Here is a 22557-nt window from a genome sequence, read left to right on the forward strand (position 1 = left end):
ATGGGTGCCATGAGGTATGATCGCTGGTGTGTTCCTGGCGTGGGTGTTTATAAATAACTGAACTTGTCCCTAGCTTTCCCTTTCAGTTCTTTCTTAATCTTTCACATGTTTAAAAAACAATGCTTCCTGCTCTGAAAGGAACAGTCCAGACCCCATAAAAATATTTTCTTCTTTGCCCTTGCAAACCATACCAATTTGCCATCCTTTGGCACAATGCTAAGATATTATTTCTGAATGAAACAAAAAACCTGCTATTTTTATGCATCTTTCAAATGCATTCTCCAGATCTTAAAAACCCTCAGCTGAAAAAAACTTAACTGCCTGAAATAACAATTGTTTAGAACACAATGTTAGTGAGAATCAAGTGGGTTTTTTTTTTAGAATTTATATTTTTGGAAACTGTTACCCTATGTATATTTACATAACATAACATATATATGGGTTACTCCCAATGAAAGAATTGCTAACACTGACATGCTTGCACTTGTGTGCCTCACAGCTGTCTGGAGCAGAGCACAGACCTCTGGGAAAGGACTAGAGAACATCTATGAACTGGGGATTAGCCAGACAGGCTTCGCGGCTCCAGTCTGGGCTGTTCAGAGCATGAGGTTGGTGGGGTTTGCCTCTGTGCCAGACAACCACAGAGTGACCTGGAGCTGCCCCACACAGGAAGCCCTTCCACGCACGGTAAACAAAGGCTCCAGTTGGCTCCAGTTATCCGTGCCTTTCTCTCCTATATCAACCAGAGCGCTCAGCGTTAGAGCCACCACGGACATCACTCTTGTATGAGAGAGGGCCATTAGGAAGGCTGCAGCCAAACAGGAGGAAGAGTCTCAGCCAAGAAAGGAAAGAAGGAAAGCCACCAGATGTCAAGACTAAGGTCACACTGAAGAGAGCCCTCCATGTGAACCTCAGGACGTAACAGCAGCAGCATTTCCTCCAAAGATTTCATTCCTGCCATCCCTGGGGCACAACACATGTCTTCCACGGTGAAAGTGTGGACAGAGCTCTGGGCACAGGCACAGGCACGGCAGACTCTGCTCATCGCTGGGCCCATCTCAGCTAGCGCCTTGGTCCACATCTTCGGATGGAGGACCCCAAAGGGCATCATTCATCTTCCATCCAGGTGTTCCCAACCTGTACAATGTCCTTCATAAATGTAACCACATGAACTCTGCTATACGTCTGATGAGTCCCTCAGCACCTTAAGTCACGTCTTTTGAGACCCCTACATTGCTGCGTATTCTCAGTTCCTCAGTAAGTATTCAATTGGAAAGAGAAAACTCAAAAAACAAAACAAACAAAAAAAACCTCATGTCAAAGAAGTGGATTATTCAGGATTAGGAAGAAAATATGGAGACAAGTCCATACCATTACACGAGCTAGCCAAGACAGAAAAAGGGTCATGCCTGGCTAATGTGTGCTAAAAAGCACTGTATTCGAGAGAGTCTAACTTCAAAATTTTAGTAGTCTTTAAAGCCCTATTTTAAATGTTCTAAAGTCACAACTCATTTTTCATAGGAGCTCCCTGAGTGATTTGTCTTGGCTTTTGTTTACTGTAGTTTGAGGCACCATATTGTTGTATCATCTGGGCTGGCCTTGAACTCACAACCCTTCCTCCTTTACCTTCAGAGTACTGGGACCAGTTTTAGGTATGACCATGGTGAGCACAGTGACGTGTGAGGCTTACACTAAGGGAGCTGGGAAGGCAGCTCAGTCCCTAAAGTGCTTATGAAGGCCCGAGTTCAATCCCCACCACCAGTGAATAAGATGGGTGCCTGCAATCACAGTGTTGGGGCGACAGACGGGACAGTCACGAGGGCCGGCTGGCCAGCTGTGCACTCCAGTCTCTGGGAAATACTCGCCCCAAGAAGATGAGGTGGAGAACAAGGAGAAAGACCTGACATCAACCTCTGCCCTCCACAGCCATGTGTGTACATGTGCACAAACACCTGCGTGTGACACACACGCACATACATACACACACATACACACACACAAAATGTGCTTATGGTAACTTTGTTTCTTTTTTTTAACCATTTTATTTTTATTTACCCGTATGTGTGTGCATCTGTGTGAATCCTACCATGTGTGGAACTGTCTAAATAGAGACCAGAAGAGGGTGTCAGATCCCTTAGGTCTGAAGAAACAGGCAGTGTGAGCACCTGATCTAAACAGCTGAGCCGTTCTCCATCACAACATTATCTTTCTTATAGAATGGGAAAATTCAGAGGTCCAAGAATAATGAGAATTTCTATATTCCCTACAAAGAATGTCTCAGAATTTTTAACAGGTTTCTTTAGCAAAAGAACTGTAAAAATGTTCCAGCTAATAGTTCTTCTATACACACGGTAAAAGACTGAGCGACCTGCGCTTAAATTACACGTTAAAAACGGAAAATCCATCTAAGGCCTACGTGGAGGAACAAGAATAAATTAGAGCAGACAAATAGGTATAATCTCCACCTGAAAGGTATCTGGGACTATTATTTAACAATTTAAATCAATCAATGATGACATGCTTGCTTTAGCAAAAGCAGAATTTAGAAAAATACACCTTCAAAGGCAAGCAGATGGGTTCTAACTTTGAGTACCACCCATATATACTTGTTTGAGATTAACTTCCCTTTATAATGAATCTTCCCCTCCCTTCTTTCTTTTTCCTTCTCTTGACAGAGGGTCTCACGTAGCCCAGGCTGGTCTAGAGTTTGCTGTGAACCCCTACACCCACAGTCTCTAATCACCCACGGGCACCACAGGTGCGTACCTCCGTACCAAGCATGGATATTTTTAACAAAGAGCCGGGTTCAATAAATTTTATGACTGAAAAATGGTAGTGTGGATCCTATCCACATAAACGGCAGGACAGGGAGAGGCGGGTGGAAGCCCAACTCTCGCCTGGTTAGACAATGGGTTCCATTGTGAAACGGACATTGACCGGCGGGGTTGACAAAAGCAGAACTCCACACAGGGCACTGAGGGCAAAAAGGGAATGTGGCGAGCCAACAGATGTTATCTTTAAAGAGTAGACCAGCTGGCCTTCTGAAAACTGTCGCTGGGTCACAGGAGCCTGGTTTGTTTTTTTTAATTTTGAGAGACTTTATGGCCACTTATCATATTCCCTGAAGTTTAGCGTGAGGTAACGGATAGCGAAGTGGTATTTACTGAACACCTGCTACAGATAAAACATTCTTCTAAGGGCTACATAAGATACAAGGAACTATAATAGCAGACCTCATCAAAGCTGCTGGTGTCTGTGGCGTCCGTGGGGAGGTAAGTCTGTTCCCTGACCTTAGCAATATCCTTTTCTCTATTATATTTTAACTGTCAGACAACTCTGGTTCCCAGGGCAAACCTGTTGTGTTTGTGTAAACAAAGCCACACTGGGATGTGTCTTGCACAGTCACCCATGAATCATCCGTGGCTGCCCTGGCTCTACAAAGCTGGGTATGGGCCGGGCGGTGGTGGCGCACGCCTTTAATCCCAGCACTTGGGAGGCAGAGGCAGGCGGATCTCTGTGAGTTCGAGACCAGCCTGGTCTACAAGAGCTAGTTCCAGGACAGGCTCCAAAACCACAGAGAAACCTTGTCTCGAAAAACCAAAAAAAAAAAAAAAAAAAAAAAAAAGCTGGGTATGGTAACAGAGATGCACAGCCTACAAGCCCTAAGATATTTACCCTCTGGGTTTTTACAGGAAGTCTGCTATAGATCTGCACTTGCTTGGTGTGAGGTTCTCCCCTCCGTTGATTTCTTTCTTCCTTTCCTCCTTCCTTTTTCTTTTTGTGACTTTGGAACTAATAGAAGGCTGCTTTTTCTCAGGAACCACTGCCCACTGAGCAATGTGCTTTATGGCGAAGAAGGAAAAGTCGGCGAGCTAAATATGGCACCAGGCACCTGCTGTGGTTAGCGATTACAAGCCTGCTTTGGCACATCCGAGACCGGAGCCAAAGGCGGCAGCCTCCAGGTCCTCAACCAGCTCTCAATCGAGTGTTACAGGACTGAGCCCTGGGGCTTCCCACATAAAGTCAGGCCAACTCAACCCTCCAAGAGCTGACATTTTTATATTAAACAGACTAGCAGAAGCTAGCACACGGGGAAGTGAGGTTAGAAGGCAGCCTGGAGTTCTAGGCCCCACCCACCGGACAGTTTGAGGAAGCCACCAGCAGGATAACCATCCTTGAACCCAAGGCCGCTCTTCGGACCTGGGCAGAGTCGGCCCCTGGGATGTGTCTGCTTCCTGAATTCTCTTTATGGTGCTCTAACTGCTATTGAATCTTCCTAGGATAATCCTTTAGTTACATTTTCCACTCAAATATGGCTTTACTCACCAGAACCTGGTCTTTAAACACATCTTTATGATTTTCTTTAATGTGTTCTGTTTCTTTGTGTTCTGTTCTGGTGATGTGTGTTTGCTCGCGTTTGTGACCTGGTCTGACTGTGTTCCAAACCTGCTGACTCGGCCTCCTGAAGACAAGAGTACAGGCACACCACTGTATTTCACTACCTCCTAGATGTTTTTATTGTCTTGTTCACATTTTTATGGTTTTATGACCTATGTTATATAGATCATATTATTCAGAAATGCTTAACTAGTGTTTATATATTTCTCTTATTCCATTTACAGTAACCCTACATGATATACTTCTCTCCTTTTGCTTCTTAATAAACCATTCACCAGGAAGGCAGGCAACGCCCTCTGGCTTATAAAATCTGTATTGGTCCCAGAGGGTCCTGGGTGGATTGGGACTAAAACATTAGGAACAGATGGGTAAGGAGACCCGGAACAATGGTTAAACGCCTGGATATGAGGAACACAGCAAGAACATTATTGAACAATGGGGATAGAGTCAGAGAAACTCAGCAGCAGGCCATTCTGCCCTTCTGTAAACAGCACTGACCGTAAACCAGGACAGCTATGACATCAGTGATGAGTCTCATAGGATCTTCACCATACGTGTGGCCCATCACTGACCAAACATCCTTAGATGACATGTGACAATATTCTAGCCACCTGCATTACCACAGCAGTCAGTACACACTGAGTCAACATTGGCCATCTGATTCGGGTCAGTCACAGCAAGTGACACAGACAGGAAGCTGTGGAGGTCCCTTAACAGGGGAACAAATGCAGCCTTACTTCCAGTGTGCTTCCTACAAATCCTTTCCTAACCTCAGAGAAATAAAGATCCTGACCCGAATGCAGTTAAGTGCAGTTAAGCACTTCCATGTTTTAAATGTAACCATGCACAGCCTGGAGAGACTTGTCTCAAACGAGCTTTGCTACAAAATGATGAGGCCGTGAAATTGTTGCGGAATAGCTGTCCCCACTGTAAAGATGTGTCTCTGCCCAAGGCGCCTTCTGATTGGTTTAATAAAGAGAGGAATGGCCAATAGCTAGGCAGGAGAGGATAGGTGGGATTTCCGGGGAGAGGAAGAGGAGGGGGAATCTAGGCACACGGAATTCACCAGCAGACTTGGGGCAAGTTGGACATCCTGTACTGAGGAAAGGTAAAAGCCACAGGGCTGAACATAGATTGACAGAAGCAGGTTAATTAGATTATACGAGCTAGCAGAGGGCGAGCCTAAGCAAAGGCTGACCAGTCACAAGTCTCTGTCGTTATTTCAGGCTGGCAGCAGAAAGGAAAGTCTAACTACAAGAAATTATAGATGGGATGTGGTCACACTCACTTCTGAATCATACAATTGTTTGACAATGGCTATTTGGAGGAGAACACAGTGTAGACAAAGGAGGAAGCAGAAAGGCCCAATAACCCAAGCTCGAGAGAGCGTCCACCTAGCCATACGTCACGTACCAAAACACTCTGGAATTATGTGTAACCAAAGATAGAGATCCACAGTCCTTGAAAAATGTGTTCTGATGCAATGCTCTAAGGAGGTATTTTTAATTAAAGTGATTCATTTACCTTCAAACCAAAACTCCAAGTTTTTCAAGTAATTTTACCACCTTTTATTGAACAATGCATCAAGTTTGCTAACTTTTTTATAGTCATGAAAACTAAGGTCAGTAACAGCCACACATTTAATGAGCAATTCACTAGGCAGTTACTACTAGATTCTAAACCCCAAAACACACCTAAAAACGCAGCTCACTTTCTACCCAGCACCTCTCCTTTTGTAAGTCAAGGTCTCACTTTGTAGTCCAAGCTACCCTGGAACTCGCAATCCTTCTGTGTCCGCCTTCTGAGTGTTGGAGTCTCGGCTACAGGCCTCCGCACTCAGGTCAGTGGATGTTCTAGGTCTGAGTGGGAAAGCAGGACACGGAACTAACAGCAGATCATTCCAGTTGCCGGCAAACCAAGCAGAGCCTGGAGCGCTACGTGATCACAAGCTCCTTCATCCTAATTGTCGACATCTGCTGTGTTCCCCCTATCGCTGCCTCTGCTCTTGGCAATTAAAAGAATCAGTGTTGATCAGCCCGCTAGCAAATGCCTGTAGTCCAGCTACTGGAGGCTGAAGCGGGGGAGTCTATGTTCAAAGCCTGCCTGAGCTAAAGACCGAGTTCAAGGCCAATCTGGATGATGTTGGGAGTCCAGCCTCAAAATTAAAAGGAAAAAGAAGGCTGAAAATACAGGTCAGTGGGAACAGGTTTGCCTCACCGTGAGTTCAATCCCCAGCTTCGCCTAAACGATGCAGCACTAACAAATCACTGTGTTTTCTGTCCTTCACATTGACACTCTTGACTCCGAGCAGCATCAATAGTAACAGAACTGAGGTTAATCCTAGCAGAAGAACAATAACCCTGGTGATGCAAAGACTCTGCAGATGTCTGTGGAAACACATAGTCCGAATTTCAGAACCAGACTGTCTACATGGCGTTCATCAAAACTCAGAAGATAATACGGTGCGTTCTCACCTTACAGTAACTGTATTTTCTTCCCACTCACTCTTATGCCTAGAGAGAATGCTCTGGCTGCAATATTTGTCAGCGAAGTACGTTTTCTGTTGTTGCCTTTTGAGGAGTCTGGGATCAAACCCAGGGTCCCGCACTACTGAGCTGTCCACTCCAGCCACAGTGTCAGTCTTTAATCACACAATCAGGATGTTCCCCAAAAGCCAGAAGGATGCTGAAGCATCTCATGAATAAATCAAGACTACATTTGTTTGATCATCCTGACCCCTTTTATTTTGTATAGGAACTAGATGTGGCAAACAAATGATTTACTTCTTCAGTGGTATTACAATACGGAACAGCCGTGCACAGGAGAGTCCCTTACAGTAAGCTGGCTAACCATTTAACTTAAAAGCTCTATTCAAGTAGGGATCAGAGGATGAGGGGAAAAAGACCCACTGAGGTTTGATTTTAACTTCAAACGTTAAATTCACGTTCAATTCCCAGCTTCCTGACACAGTGCCCGGGCCCTGTCACTCAGGCCGGGTCTGTAGATTACGCCATTGTCTTTCTTGCCTAAGACCAAAGCCATAGACACTGGCTACACTGTTCAGTTTCAGAAAGTATTCCAGGGCAAAACTCCAGTCTTGCACGCTTCTCTGGCCTGCTTGGCACACGATTTTTTCTCTCTAGAAATCCACCTTTGTGGGGTCTGTCTGGAGTGCCCACCTCTGGACACACCAAAACAACCCTCGCTCCAGTCTCGTCCCTTACCACATTATGTAATATGTAATTAAATATGTAATCCCAACAGCGAGCTGGAATTGGCATAAACAGGTTCGGTTAAAACAACAGCCAACTCAGTTAGTCCCACAGCTCGGCCTACTGGGAGGATGGTGACGGCGGAACTCCACAGTTGCTGTGTGGGGGAGCACTACCTATTGGGAGGATGGTGGCCGTGGGGACTCCACAGCTGCTGTGCGCTGGAGCACGGCCTACTGGGAGGATGGTGGCCGTGGGAACTCCACAGCTGCTGTGGGGGGGAGCACTACCTATTGGGAGGATGGTGGTGGCGGGACTCCACAGCTGCTGTGCGCTGGAGCACGGCCTACTGGGAGGATGGTGGCCGTGGGAACTCCACAGCTGCTGTGGGGGGGAGCACTACCTATTGGGAGGATGGTGGTGGCGGGACTCCACAGCTGCTGTGCGTGAGAGCACTGCCTACTGGGAGGATGGTGGCCGTGGGGACTCCACAGCTGTGCGCTGGAGCACTGCCTATTGGGAGGATGGTGGCCGTGGGGACTCTACAGCTGCTGTGCGCTGGAGCACGGCCTATTGGGAGGATGGTGGCCGTGGGGACTCTACAGCTGCTGTGCGCTGGAGCACGGCCTATTGGGAGGATGGTGGCCGTGGGGACTCCACAGCTGTGCGCTGGAGCACTGCCTATTGGGAGGATGGTGGCCGTGGGGACTCTACAGCTGCTGTGCGCTGGAGCACGGCCTATTGGGAGGATGGTGGCCGTGGGGACTCTACAGCTGCTGTGCGCTGGAGCACGGCCTATTGGGAGGATGGTGGCCGTGGGGACTCTACAGCTGCTGTGCGCTGGAGCACTGCTACCAGCAGAAGATACTGGAATGCACTGGGCTGTTCAAGGATGTCATAATGGTTTTTAAAATATTAGTCTAGGCCATATTTAAAGAAAGTTCAAAATGGAAAAAAAGACTAACAGCAAAAATGCTCTTCAAATAATGACCTACTAATATCTTCACTTCATACATATTTCTGTCCTACGGTTACCAGTAGTATTTTCTAAGCCAGATTGTTCTCTGTGGAACCTCTCGCACGAGACATAATACATCTACGTCCCAACCTTGTCGAAAATCCCTTAGGAACAAAAACCTTCAGACGGGCTGGTAGAACGGCTTGGTGTGAAAATGGGCCTGCCACCAACCTGCACCCCAAATTCCCATCCCTGAAACGCACAAGATGGAATAAGAGAACTGACTTCTTTTGCCCTCCGTATGTGCACTGTGCCATACGCATACACAGGTGCATGCACGCGCGTGCGTGCACACACATACACACACACACACACACACTAAATAAAAGTTTTAAAGAAAAATTTTTTGAGACGCTCTCTCTACACAGCCCTGCTGTCCAGGAACTCACTTTGAGACTGGCCTCAAACTCACACATATCTGTCTGTCTCTGTCTCCCATAATAAAAACTTTTAAAAAGCCAATGGTATTACGTATCATTTTCGCTCTAGGAGAATAAGTACATCCATCCATCTATCCCCCACCATTTACACAGAATTTCTCCATATGCTCAATTTCTCCTTTCATTAAATGAATAAAACTAGCGGAGTATGGTGGCTTCCGTTTTTTAATCCCAGCATTAAGGAGGCTGAGGCAGGAGGATTACTGGGAGAAGGTCAAGGCAAAGCAGAACCACACTGTGCATGCCAGCCAGCCAGCCAGTCAAGTATAATACCTTACCTTAAAACAACAAATAAATTACAAAACTCCTGCACCTCCTAGAGAAACAGTTCCAGTTGGTATTTTCATAGCTTCTTGCTACATTACCACATTGGGGGGCTGAGGGGCAAGTCGCCGGCTCACACAGCTTCTTGCTTCTGTAAATTTTAATTTCTGTTTCTATCATTATGTAAATACAATCAAGAACTTGCAGGAGCATAGTATTGTTGAGTCTCAGAAACTTTGTACAACAGACCAACCGACTCAGGGACAGACTGTGGAATCAAAGAAGCCTTGATTCTAGGCTTACTCTTTGACAAGATGATAGAGCTCTGATAAAGGGAATGGTGGGGGTGCGCCTAACTCCCCGCTCTGCTGTGGAATAACCTTTCTACACCGTGAACATGTGTCACTATGGTTGGTTTAATAAAAAGCCAAATAGCTAATAGCCAGGCAGGATTTTCAGGACAGAGGATGCTGGGAGGAACAAAGAAAAAGCCAGCCAGATGCTGAACAAGTCGAACACACAAAATGGAATAGTGGTAAAAGTCACGTGGTAGAATGTAGATTAATTTTTTTAAAAATGAGTTATTTTAAATTATAAGAGCTAGTTGGAAACAAGCACAAGCTCTCAGCAAGTTTTCATAATTAATAATAAGTCTCGCCTCATTTTTTGTGAGCTGGCAGTCCAAAGAAAAATCCATCCACACCTCTCCCTGCTGGGACTCGGTCTGGTTTCAGCTAGCGCGGGTCTTGTGCACACTGTGCAGTGGTTATGAGTTCCTACGAACAGCTGCCCTGCGTGTCCAGATGTTCCCCTGCAGCCTTTTATGCCCTCCGGCTCTCACTCTTCCCGACCCCTCTCCACAGAGATCCCTTGGCCTGGGGTAGGCTCAGGGAGGTAATACTCGTTTCCTTTAGTGCAGAGCACTTAGTCCCCCGATTCTCTGCACTTTGGCCAGTTGTGGGTCCGTATCAGTCACTATCTCCGGCAAATCGAGTCTCTCGGGTGAGTGAGGACTGAAAGCCGCACTGATCTGATGTGCGTGCGAGGAAAGGGGCATGGGAAAGCGGCCCAGGGCCAGCTTTGTTCAGCCGCTTTCTTTGGCCACTGCCAACAAGTCAAAGGCGAGTTTAAGGACAGTCATGAATGAATGTTTGCTTGAAACCCGCACTACTGGTCACAGGATGAAGCCTGCATGTGATTCTAGAGCTTGGGAGGTGGAGAGATCAGGACTGAGAATTAAGGTTATCCTTAGCTACACAGTAGGTCTGGGGTCAGCCTAGCCTACATGAGACACTATCTCAAGAAACAAAAATATAAAATAACAACCATGATGGGCTGGGCTGTGAGGGGAGTCTGCTGTTACAGAGAAGATATATTTCCCAAGCCTTTGTCTGCGGTTTTTGGTTTTGTTTTGTTTTATACTGTTAGTCTAATAATAGAAACCTTTTCTCTGATTATTCTTTGTTTTCATTTTTAAGCTTTGTTTAGCCACTTAAAAAAAAAAAAGAAAAAGAAAGGGAATCTGGAGCTGGAAACACAACTCAGTGGCCTAAGAGAGGGTACTTCCTTGTAGAAGCCTGAACTCAGCTCCCACACCTACAGTTTACACCACCTGCAACTCCAACTCCAGGGGATCTGAGGCCTCTGGCTTCCACATGCCCTGTACTCACATGGTCAAACCCCCACAGACACAGACAGATCTAAACACAGAATTTTTAAAAAGAAATAAATCTGCTGGGTGGTGGTGGTGCACGCCTTTAATCCTAGCACTCTGGAGGCAGAAGCAGGCGGATCCCAGTGAGCTCCACAGTGAGCTCCAGGACAATCAATGCTACAGAGTAAAACAATGCCTAAAAAAAAAAAAAAGAACAGAAAAGAAAAGAGGGGGGCAGACTGGTGTCAGATTCACCACACTCCTTCAGTGTGTTGCTTTAACCTTGGATGGTAAGAAGTTACACACCCTACAAACCCTTAATCAGGGAATGGCATCCTTGTGGTGGTTAGTCACGCAAATGACCTAGCTACATGGAAAACGTTGCTAGGAAAGTACAACCCTGGGCATTTCCAGAGTGAGCTCACTGGGAGCAGAAGGCTCTCCTGCCTGTGGCTAGCACCACCCCACTGCCTGGGATCCCAGGCTCCATAGGACAGGCAATCCCTCTCTCTGCTTCCTGGACGCCATGATGGGGGCTGCTCACCTTGGCTGTGGGGGACTGAAACCAGGAGCCAGAAGCCATCATTTCCTCCTTACACTTCTTTTCTCTGGCATGTGTCATAACAGAAAATCTAACACAATCGGGGGGGGGCAGGAGAACGGAGATGGGGGAGGGAGGGAACTGCCATGTTTCTAAAGTGTTATTTATTTTATGTGTGGGTGCCTGAATCTAGTATGCACACTGGGGCCTGCTGCCTTTGGAGGCCAGAAGGGTACCAGATCCCCCGGAACTAGAGTTATTGGCAGTTGTGCACCGCCACATGGGTGCTGAGAACTGAACCACATCCTCCAGAAGAGGATCAAGTGCTCTTAACTGCTGAGCCAGCTTTCTAGCCTGTGGGGAGAGTGGGGGTGGGGTGTGCACTCTGTGAGATGGTTCCCTGGGCAAAAGCACTTCCCAAGCTAGCCTGGTGATCTGTGTTAGAATCCCAGGCCCCACAGTGGAAGGTGAGGACTGATTCCCAAAATTCATAGTCTGACCTTCACATGTAGGCTGTGGTGTATACGCACCTGCACACACACAGGCACGCGCGCGCACACACAGAGACACACACCAAAAAACCTAGGGCTGGAGAGATGACTCAGCAGGTAAAAGCACTTAACTGCACAAGCCTGACAATTGAGTTCCCTCCCTAGAACCCACGGAAAGGTGAAAGGAGCAAACACTCCCCAAAGTGTCCTCTGACCGCCCACATATGCACCCACACACGCAATAATAAAAATTAAAAGGAGACAGAGTCCTTCTTTAACACGAATTGCAGAAATCAGATTAGTATACTTTGTAACATGGACGTGGTACTAGAAAGAGTGCAGTCATTTGAAGAAACCACCACAGGTCTATTTTAGAAATAAAAAGGGACCATAAAGCAGGTGTGGCCCGTTACAGTTCAACATCAACCACCAAGGCAGGTGTGGCGCACAACCAGGAAAGACTTAAGTGTCTCGGGACTGAAAATGAAAGGAGAAAAAATTCGAGCGCCTTACACAACTGCACACGGGCATGCACACACTGTTGACCATGAAAGGGTGCAGGCCGAAACCCAGGGTTTTGATTCAAGCTAAAAGGTAGCACAAAGTGCTTTCATTGCCTCCTCACCCTCGAGAAGTGTGAGAAACTTCCAAACAGCTAATGTCTGACAGCAGTTAAGCCATGGACAGAGACAAAGATTTTCAACATTGAGAAGAGCTGCCCAAAGCCTGGGCCACCAAACAGGGAGAATCTGCTTCTTTGGTCTGTTTGGAGATAGGACATGGTGCAGCCCTGGAGGACGCTGCGCTGATGGAGATCTAGGCTGCACCTTCTGCAGTGCCTGGGATTACAGGCCTGTGCACCCCAACACATACTTTGTTTTAAAAACAAACAACCAAAAAAAAACCCCTCCCCATTCTTTTACATAATTAGTATATTTAAAGTGGAATCTACAGTTTCTCATAACCACATGAAACAATGCTGGGGAGAAAACAGGTAACAGAGGCTGCTTCCAAACTCTGCCTGAGATTTAGACTGGAAACTCTCTTTAAGGTAACAGCCCAATGTCTACGCAAATTTTAAAAAGTGTGTGGAAATTTACTCTAAGAAGCAATCACCGGAAGACATGAACTGACATAAAAATGAATAATTATATATTATTCTAGTGACTCAAAGCTGGAGCTGAGTAAATCTTATTCGTGCTCATGCTTAAAAGGCAAGCTGGGCCGATCACTGGATCCACGCGCTCCGGTGTGTTTTACACGAGACAGGGACACCTGTGCTGCGGTGGCGGTCAAACAGGCACCAGGGCCCTAGTGCTGCTTCTTACGGATTTCCAACAAGACGCGGCGGATGCGTCTTAATCAGAAATTTCAAACAGGGAATCTTTCCATTCGCCATTTAAAATTGATTTCTGTAACAAAAATAGGACGATGTGCAGTAATCCTTGTGTGCTCTGAGTCTTGCTCTTTCATAGGGCTCAACACCCCCACATGGAGCCATCCACATGCCAAGCGCTCCCTCTACCACTGAGGTACAGCCTACCCAAATACTTGTTTATCTTTAGGATACAACAAGAAGGCAGCTTTTTTTTTAAGACAAAAAAGTCATTTTTCTAGTGGGCAGATCAGACCCAGTATCTTATTTGCTTCTCTTCATATCTCATGGGTTTTAATAACAAGAGTTTTTTTTTTTAAAGATTTATTTATTTATTATGTATACAGTGTAGGGCACCAGATCTCACTACAGATGGCTGTGAGCCACCATGTGGTTGCTGGGAATTGAACTCAGGACCTCTGGAAGAGCAATCAGTGGTCTTAACCTCTGAGCCATCTCTCCAGCCCTTTTTTTTTTTTAAAGATTTATTTATTTATTATGAAGAGTTTTTAATAATACTTTCTCAGCAAATTTCCCAAAGACCACCAAAATGATGAGGCCTGATGCTCTGGTACCATCACTTGTCTCCCTCTCAAATCAAAACTTTCTAAAGACTCGGGTTAAATATAGCTACTTTTTTATACATTTTTAATACTTAAGTCTCACTTGAAAAATAATTACTTTCTTGTAGTAAGTCTTGAAAGAACTAAAAGCACTGCGTGTTTACGTTACCTATTTGCTGATGCTGACATCCGTCATCATGATTTCCGCACAGCTTACTCCTGCCTGGGTCACCCACTGTCCTCTGGGAGGCAGTGGAGCACAGCCTTCGCACCTTAAGCAATCTGGGGGACGTTCCTTGGGCCTTATCGCCAGCATCCAAAACCAGGTCCCCAGAAAAGGCAGGAGGCACAACCCGCTTTAAAAAATCCATCGTAAGGTTCTTCTACATTACTAGACCCAGGAGCACAAGGAAAGGTACAGGGACCAACTTCCTTGATGACTATAGTTAAGGGCTATACTATCTGAGGCAAAGAGCAAAGAGGTGTCGTCATGTGAGCTTAGGCGGTGCTAGAGCCCAGCAGGTCACCCAGCCGCAGCTGCTGGGAAGCTGATTTTTGAGGACATCACTGTTTGTGCCGATAACAGGCCAAGCAGTCACAGTCTGTGAAACTGCAGGCCATATATGCGTGCCCTTCTATAGTGGGTGTTAGCTGCAATTCTCAGGCTATAAAATGCTTAGCATCGATCGGGTTTACCATTAAAACTCTGACAGCCTTCACTGTGATAATGTAAAAATAAATTTACTTTGGTCTTGGGTGTACCCTTTCTTTCAAATACACTTAAGCTCAGTAGCGCGAGACAGTAGCTTGGACTCAGAAGATAATTCTTATCATTTTGAAAATTCACTACCAGATCGCACAACTTACACAGAACACGAGGCTGCACCAGTGAGAACTTTTAAATACACACAGACACAGACCACACACACACACACAAATCCCCTTTTACAATCAAGCATAGTCCACAGGAGTAGAAAGCCTAGAATAGATCATCGAAGGGTAATTGGCAAAACAGATTCATCTAAGACATCATGCTAAAGAATTCGAGAAGTTAATATTAAAATTTAATAAATGCAGTCATCAGCATCAGAGCGTTTGCTTTCAAACTGCACATTCTACTCATGTGATAACAAGAGCCCCTTGAGCTAACCCCACTACGGCAATGTCACCAAGGCGTACACACCCAGGTCAGAGTCACCTACTGCCCTCCGGCCTCGGTGCCTGCCTTCTGGTGGGAAACCATATGCAGGAGAGAGCCTTGAACAAGCAAAGGGAGTACAGGAGGTGGGAGTGGCCTGCTAACTGTGCTTGTGACTTCACAGGACACATATTTTAATAACTTCAAAAATCAAATTCACTCAGTGAAACACATACGTGCACGATCGCTTTCTTCCAGTACGCAACATGAAAATAAATTGAACGTAACATGTCTAAAGATTGAGCCAGACAAACTCAGGACTTAAAGGGCCAATGACTCTATTTAATCCATTGACAAATCCAGTTTGAAGGCCCCGCATGGTGAAGCTTTAATTTAGTATTAAGTCTCAAAGAATATTTAAGAGTAATGTAAATTCCATCTAGGTGGCTGGGAAGGTAGCTCAGGTGACGAAGTGCTTGCTTGCTCTGTATGCATAAGGCCATGAGTTCAACCCCCACATGTAGCGGGGTACGCCTATAATCCCAGCACTCAGGAGGTGGAGGCAAAAGGATCAGAAGTTCAAAGTCATCCCCAGCTACATAGTGAATTCCAGGCCAACCTGGGATACATGAGACCCTGTCACCAAGTGGGGGTGGGGGAATTTTTGTCTACGTAAAAACAGGGAAGACTTAAATTTCTTTCCCAAAAGCAGTACTGTATCTACTAGAAAAACATTTTGTTTTTTTCTTTTTTTATAAAACATTTCTAAGAAGCACATTCCCTCTCCAACTTTCCTCTGAGGCTAAAAGGAATAAAATTAATATCCATTCACCCAATCACCACAAACAAGAGAAAAATGTGTCATAATTATAGGCCGTTAGGCTTCCTACCCTAGATGGTTCACTGCCTGTGGGCGCTCTTTCCTTGTGCTCGCTTTGCGAATGTGACCTCGGTCTTTACATGGTAAGTCTGCTGTCTGCCTTGGGCCCCTTTGTGGGTTCTTATCTAAGGAGCCCTGCAACACAGTGGTGTGGAACCCGGCTTATGCCAGACAGGAAGTTGCCCTGGTGTTTGCTTATGGCACAGAGGGCCACCTGCTGGGTCACTTTCCACATCTTGGAAAGGAAGGAGCTGTGGTGTCAGAGAGGAGACCCCCCCATGTTTCCTCCATCCCTGGAGTGGGTGCAAACAGCTTCTATGAGGGTTTGTGCAAGGTCCAAGGGCTCTGAGATCTGCCTGTCTCCAGTTTGTTTCTCTCACAGCTACAGTCCTCCCTGCAGGGTGGCGCAAAGCCTTTAGAGTCTGCACTGTTCTCCTTCCTCGCCCAATCTGCGTCCTGTGCTGGTCGCTAGTAAACAGCCTGGCAGCTGTACTAGCTTCCTGAGAACCTGCCGTGAGCGAGACACAGAGCAGAGGGGCCAGCATTATATTCCAGGGGCCAAACCGTACTCACTACTGTCTCAGTCTGTGCGAAAGGCCACAAAAACCCATTTACTTGCTATTTCTAAGCATTTTGAGCAATTCTCATAACCTTGAATGTGCTATTTGTTCATATCTGAAATGTTTCCCAATAGGGACTGGGCTCCAGGGGTCAACAACACTGGCTGCTCTTGCACAGGGCCTAGGTTTGACTCCCGAGCAACCACTTGGCAGCTTAGTCACCTCCAACTCCAGTTCTAGGGAATCTGATGCCCTCTTCTGGCCTCCGTGAGCACCAGGCACACACACAGTACAGACATGCATGAAGGCAAAATACCTATACACCATAATAAAAAAATACAATACAATAAAATAATAAGTTTTGAGAACTGTGTAAGTCTGCTAATGGCCCCCATATCTAAAGTTTGACCCCTAATCTGATGGTTGAAAGGTAGACATCCAAGGAATCATCACTGGGGAGTCATTCTTGAAAGGAACTGCGGGCTCCTGCACCACCCCCACCCCACCCCCACCTGCCACTTTGCTTCCTGGTCTAAAACAATGAGATAGCAATTCACAGACCAGAACTTCCAAAACCATGAGCCAAAATCAACCTCTTCCCAATAAAGTTAACCATGTCAGGTGTAACACTTATGTTCCGGAAACATGAGTAACACAGAAACTGTAATCGAATCTGGGGGCTAAGAAGCGGACTTTAAGACACTTATTCGCCTTAACGTGCAGTATGTCCTGTGATCTTACCGTAGTACCACTCCAGACTAAGTTCTCGGTGGGGACATGGAGCATTTAATCTTGCACGACTCTCAAGCAGTTTGGAGAATTACGCATTTAGAGGTTAATTGCCCAGATTCAAATAAATGGCTTCGTCTCTGAAGAAAAAAACAAAACACAACATTTTCCTGTCAGGGACATTTATAATAAGGACATTTTAGCGTTAATTCATATCTACCCTCCCTTGGAACAATCACTCACCCAGTGCTACTATCTCCTCCAACATGACATGTAACTTATTTCTTCCTTAAACTATGGAAACTGTTCAACCAGCCTAAAATTATTAAGAATGCTATCATAAAGACATGCCTCCATTATTCCCAAATGCAACAATGAGTTCATAGAATATCATATCTCTTTCACAGCTTCATGTCCCACCCACCCTCCAGATAATTCTAACGCAGAGAGGCAGACATCCAAGCATTTCACAAGTAGATAATTGAATATACCCCCACTCTAAAACAAAGGCCTTTCTAATACACAGTAGCCCGTTGGAGTACCCACAGTATTCTAATACCAACTACCAAACATTGCTTGAATATCCAAGCATCTTCGTAACCCCCGTTCTATTTGTTGAGCAGAATCTGCAGGTGGTAAGTTTATCACTCAGGTCTAATCTATACTTTTCTCCCCTTTCTTTCCCAAGTAATGGTTTCATATGTCAATTGTTGAACTCACGTATACACCGACATCTCATTCAGTACGTTTAACACACTGTCGTATAACACACTAAAATACAGCATTGCCAAACAGTTCATGTACATACTAGGAACCATACTTATGAAGCTAATTTAGGATGGGTGTTTTTCCAAATTTTACTACAGCAACTGGAAAGATCTTGGGACAGTGAACTACTGTGCATGTCTGCAGTTCCCAAGAAGTGGCTAAAAATGGAGCCGGTGACCACAGAGAGCTGTCCTTCCGCCATTTGTAAGGGCTCAGGTGCCGTCACGGTATTCCGTGTCTTACTACCATTGAGGGTCTCGGCGCTTCTCAACAGGTAGATGGGCTGGTTCTCTGAAACTCAAACCCGTCTCACTTTATATCACTTTTTCCTTAGTGGAGTTAATATACAACCCAAGAGAAAGGGTAAACTCTGACATGCTATCTTCGGACTTAAAACTCTCAACTTGAAATTCCTTTAGTCAAGTTATAAAACAATAAAATTCCATTTACTAAGAAGAACAAGTCAACAAAACCACAGCAAAGGCTAAATTTTCAAGGCCCCATCTCATTTTATAAATATATATAATATATAAATATGAGTGTATAAGCATTATATATAGTATAAGTATATATTTATATATAATATCAAATTATATATAAACATATTTTAAAATATATAAGTATATATAAAACATCACACTTTTTCATAATCAGAATCATTGAGATTTGCTGGAACATTTTACTTTCCATCAAATATTTCTAAATATTAATATATGTGTGTATATGCTATATATGTCTGTTGATATATGTGTGGGTATATGTTATGTATATATGTATATGTGTATATAGCTATGTGTGATACCCAGGCTGGGTGTGGTGGTGCACACCTTTAGTTCTAGCATTTGGGAGGCAAAAGCAGGCAGATGTCTGTGAGTTCAAGGCCAGCATGATCTACATAGTGAGTTCCAGGACAGCCAGGGCTATGTAGAAAGACTGTGTCCCAAAATAATTAAAAAGAGGAAGGAAGGAAGGAAGGAAGGAAGGAAGGAAGGAAGGAAGGAAGGAAGGAAGGAAGGAAGGAAGGAAGGAAGGAAGGAAGGAAGGAAGGAAGGAAAGAGGGAGGAAGGGAGGGAGGAGAGAGAGAAGAAAAAAGAAAAAATAGCCACATTCCAACACTCCTGCCATATTCTTGATAATTTCCTTGTCTTTGGACATGGCATCTTTTCTCCCTCAAAGTGCATAAAACCCATTATTACAAACTCGTACTGGTATACTCACGCACTGCATAACACTTTCTGAGATTTAAACCGTTTGCCTTCTCCTTCAGGACGGCTCAAAGAGCAGATGACTATTAGGGTAATACAGCTGCAGGCCCAGGAAGATGGCTACGTGGGAAGGTGCTCGTCCTGAGAGCCCAATGGCCTGAGTCACATCTCCAGGGTTCATGGAGAGAATCAACTCCACAAAGTTGTCCCATGATGTCCACACGTGTGGTGGCACACATGAACCAGCGCTCACCCATGCACACCACAGTACACAAGCAATAAATAAAAACTGGGTAAAAAGGAGAAATAAACGCAGCTTAGAGAGCAAAAGCGGGACCCTGTAACTCCACCTAGGACGAAGCGTACCCTGAGGCCTGGGCTCCCATCCGGCCTCACTCCTGGCTGTCCCCACGCAGCAAGCTTTTCCAGCAGTAGGTCACCAGCTCTCAAGTCCAGATTGTCCCACAGCCTCCAGCGCCTCAGCAGACACACAGCCTTCCCACCTCAAGTTCTCACTTCTGAACAAACGTGTGAACTTCGTTAATACTTCTCTGGTTTTCCTTGGTGTTTATAATTTTTACTAGGACTAGGGCTGGGGAGATGTCTGTACCAAGGTTTTTTTATTCTGTGGGGGTTTATGGGGAGGGTGCCAATATCAGCTTTTCCTCTTGTCTCCCTACACACCATTTCATGCAGGATTCACTGATATGGAGAATATTGTTTTTTCTGTAGAAAAAGTAATTTTTATTATTTATTATTACTTTTATAATGTTGCCTTTGAGACAGTGGAGGTCAGTTACGTTAACTGCCCATGCTCAGGCTGTACATGAGATCACTGCCCTAGTTTTTTAACTTAACAACATCAAATAAAGGAGGCAAGTTGGTGTCTGGCAGACCTAAAGTGAATTCTGTGCGGAGCCAAGGGACAGCAGGCTTGACAGGTATGACTGTCACCTGCAGAGGGAGGCACAGCTCTTTAGACTGGCAGTAAACAAAGACAACAGTGGCCCACCCAAATGAGGGCCTCCAGGCCCAGGCGTGCTGCACTTACATCCAGGAACTAGAGTGGACGCCAGACAACACTCTCAATCTCCTTTTCTTTTCCAAAACAATTTTTGAAATAACTCCAGCGCAAATGCCAGATATTTAATCACCCTCATTTAGTGAGACATCTGAGGAATGTCTCCATGATACCCATTCATGTAGGAAACGATGAGCAAAAGGCATCAGAGCAAAACAATGAGCACTGAATGAAGATGAGGGCTGTTCATTAGCGCAGTCTCGGTATTTGTGCGCTTGGTCAAAATGTGGAGAGGTTCCTCGCCACATGGTAGATTTGGGCTCAGTGTTAAGCGACAACTTTGATCACTTACTGTTAATGAGAAGTCTGCCTCGCTGAGCATTTAGGTAAAGGTTGCTAAGAACACCGGCTGGGGAGATGGATCAGCCATTAAGAACAAGTGTTGTTCCTATGGAAGACCATAGTTCAATTCCCAGCACCCACAAAGAGACTCACAGCCATCTATAACTCCAGCTCTTGGAGACCTGAGGCCTTCTTCTGACTTCCAGAGGCACCAGGCGCACGGGTGGTATGGAGACATACATGTGAGCAAAACACGCATGCATATAAAATATCATGAATAAATCCTTAAAGAAACATTGTAGAAAACACTAGCGTTTCTATACAATGTAAAGGATTAACTTAAAAAAAAAGATTAGGGTCAATTACTTGGATGATTCCTACTTGAAAATCTCAGTTTAACTTCAAATGTATTCTATATTGTTCTTTAATACCAAATATGTGACAACCTAGAATGACATCATGCTTCAACCAAAGACAGAAACACATTGCAAGACATGAAAGCCGGACTACCATTAAAATTATCCCAGGGCCCTGCAAGATCTCATAAAATAAAAAGGGGAAGAATGAGGGGGCAGGCGAGAAGACTGGGAGGTCAATGGCACGTTGTACTCTTCCAAGGACCTGGGTTCAAATCCCAGCACTGGCAGCTGTAACTTCAGTTCCAAGGGCTCTGTCGCTCTCTCCTGGCCTCCACAGGGACTGCACCCATATGACAGACACGCCCATATGTAAAAGTAAAAACAAATCTCTTTTCAAAGTTATATAAGAACTCCCACAGCCTTTGAGAGTAAAGAGGCAACAGCGCTCACATCCACTTACAATCACCACACCTAGGACATCCAAACCAATTATGGAAAACACACTGCAGCAATCAGCTTCATCCCATGACTGTATAAAATATAAAGTACTCACTCAAAAATAATTAAGTGGACAATAAACACACCCTGTGAGTCAAATTGGTGAGAAATTGTAAAGAAGGAAATTTTGTGGCAGCTCTTCCACCCATTTAACTGCCAAAGAAAAATAATGATTCATAAAACTATTAGTGATTGTATCACAATTCAAACTTTTGGTCTAATTATTTAGAAATGCTATGGTTCTTATAACTTTTTTTTAGATTTTATCTTTTTATTTTCATGAGCATTAGTGTTTTGTCTATATGTACGTTTATGAAAGGGTGTCAGGTCCCCTTAGACAGACAGTTGTGAGCTGCCATGTGGGTGCTGGGAATTGAACCTGGGTCCTCTGGAAGAGCAGCCAGTAAGCTTAACCACTGAGCCATCTCTCCAGCCCGTTTTTATAACTTTTTAAAATTAGGTTTATATTTAAACTTCTGAATTGCTTTATCACCTCCCATCAGGCGCAACTTTTGTTACATTTACTTGTGTGTGTGTTTATGTGTGTGTATATGTGTCTCTATGTGTGTGTGTGTGTGCATGCGTGTGTGTGTGCGTGCATGTGTGTGCGTGTGTGTGTGTAGGTCAGAAGACAACTTGAAAACTGGTTTTCTCCTCTACCATGTGGGCTCTAGAGACCCTCCACAGTTGTCAGTCTGGCAGTAAGTGCCTGTACCCACTGAGATATCTTGCTGGCCCCAAAATTTTAATATGAAAACAAATTGTACTGAATATAATCTCAGATACATCACACAACCTACTAAAGATGTTGTATAATGATCTGGGCTAGCATAACAAAAGAAAAAACTCACTAACTCTCTTGCTGACAAAGCAACGTTCTCAGCAGGTAAATTTATCAACATTCTGTTGAATTTGCATTTTTTAAGCCAGAACAGCAGTGTCACAGGACTCGATCTAAGGAAAGCAATCAGCAGATTTTTCATTCACAATGTTAGGGAGTCTTCTAGAAATGTTTCACTATTTAACCAAACGAAAACACACTAGTGTACGCATTTTCTTAAGTGCTGAAAAATGACTACATACTTTTTGTGCAATTCTCTT

General features: G+C 44.9%; 1 protein-coding gene across 3 annotated transcripts in view; it reads right to left on the minus strand.

Moving 5' to 3' along the window:
* Fryl (FRY like transcription coactivator) overlaps nucleotides 1-22557 on the minus strand; it is a 226111-nt gene that overhangs the window by 146850 nt on the left and 56704 nt on the right. For all 3 annotated transcript variants that reach the window (XM_057771108.1, XM_057771109.1, XM_057771106.1), the window contains exon 3: nucleotides 17276-17403. The gene's annotated coding sequence lies outside the window, so the exon portion shown is untranslated. The remainder of the gene's footprint in view (nucleotides 1-17275; nucleotides 17404-22557) is intronic.

Source organism: Chionomys nivalis, chromosome 6 (assembly GCF_950005125.1).
Source record: "Chionomys nivalis chromosome 6, mChiNiv1.1, whole genome shotgun sequence".
In the NCBI taxonomy this organism is placed as follows: domain Eukaryota; kingdom Metazoa; phylum Chordata; class Mammalia; order Rodentia; family Cricetidae; genus Chionomys; species Chionomys nivalis.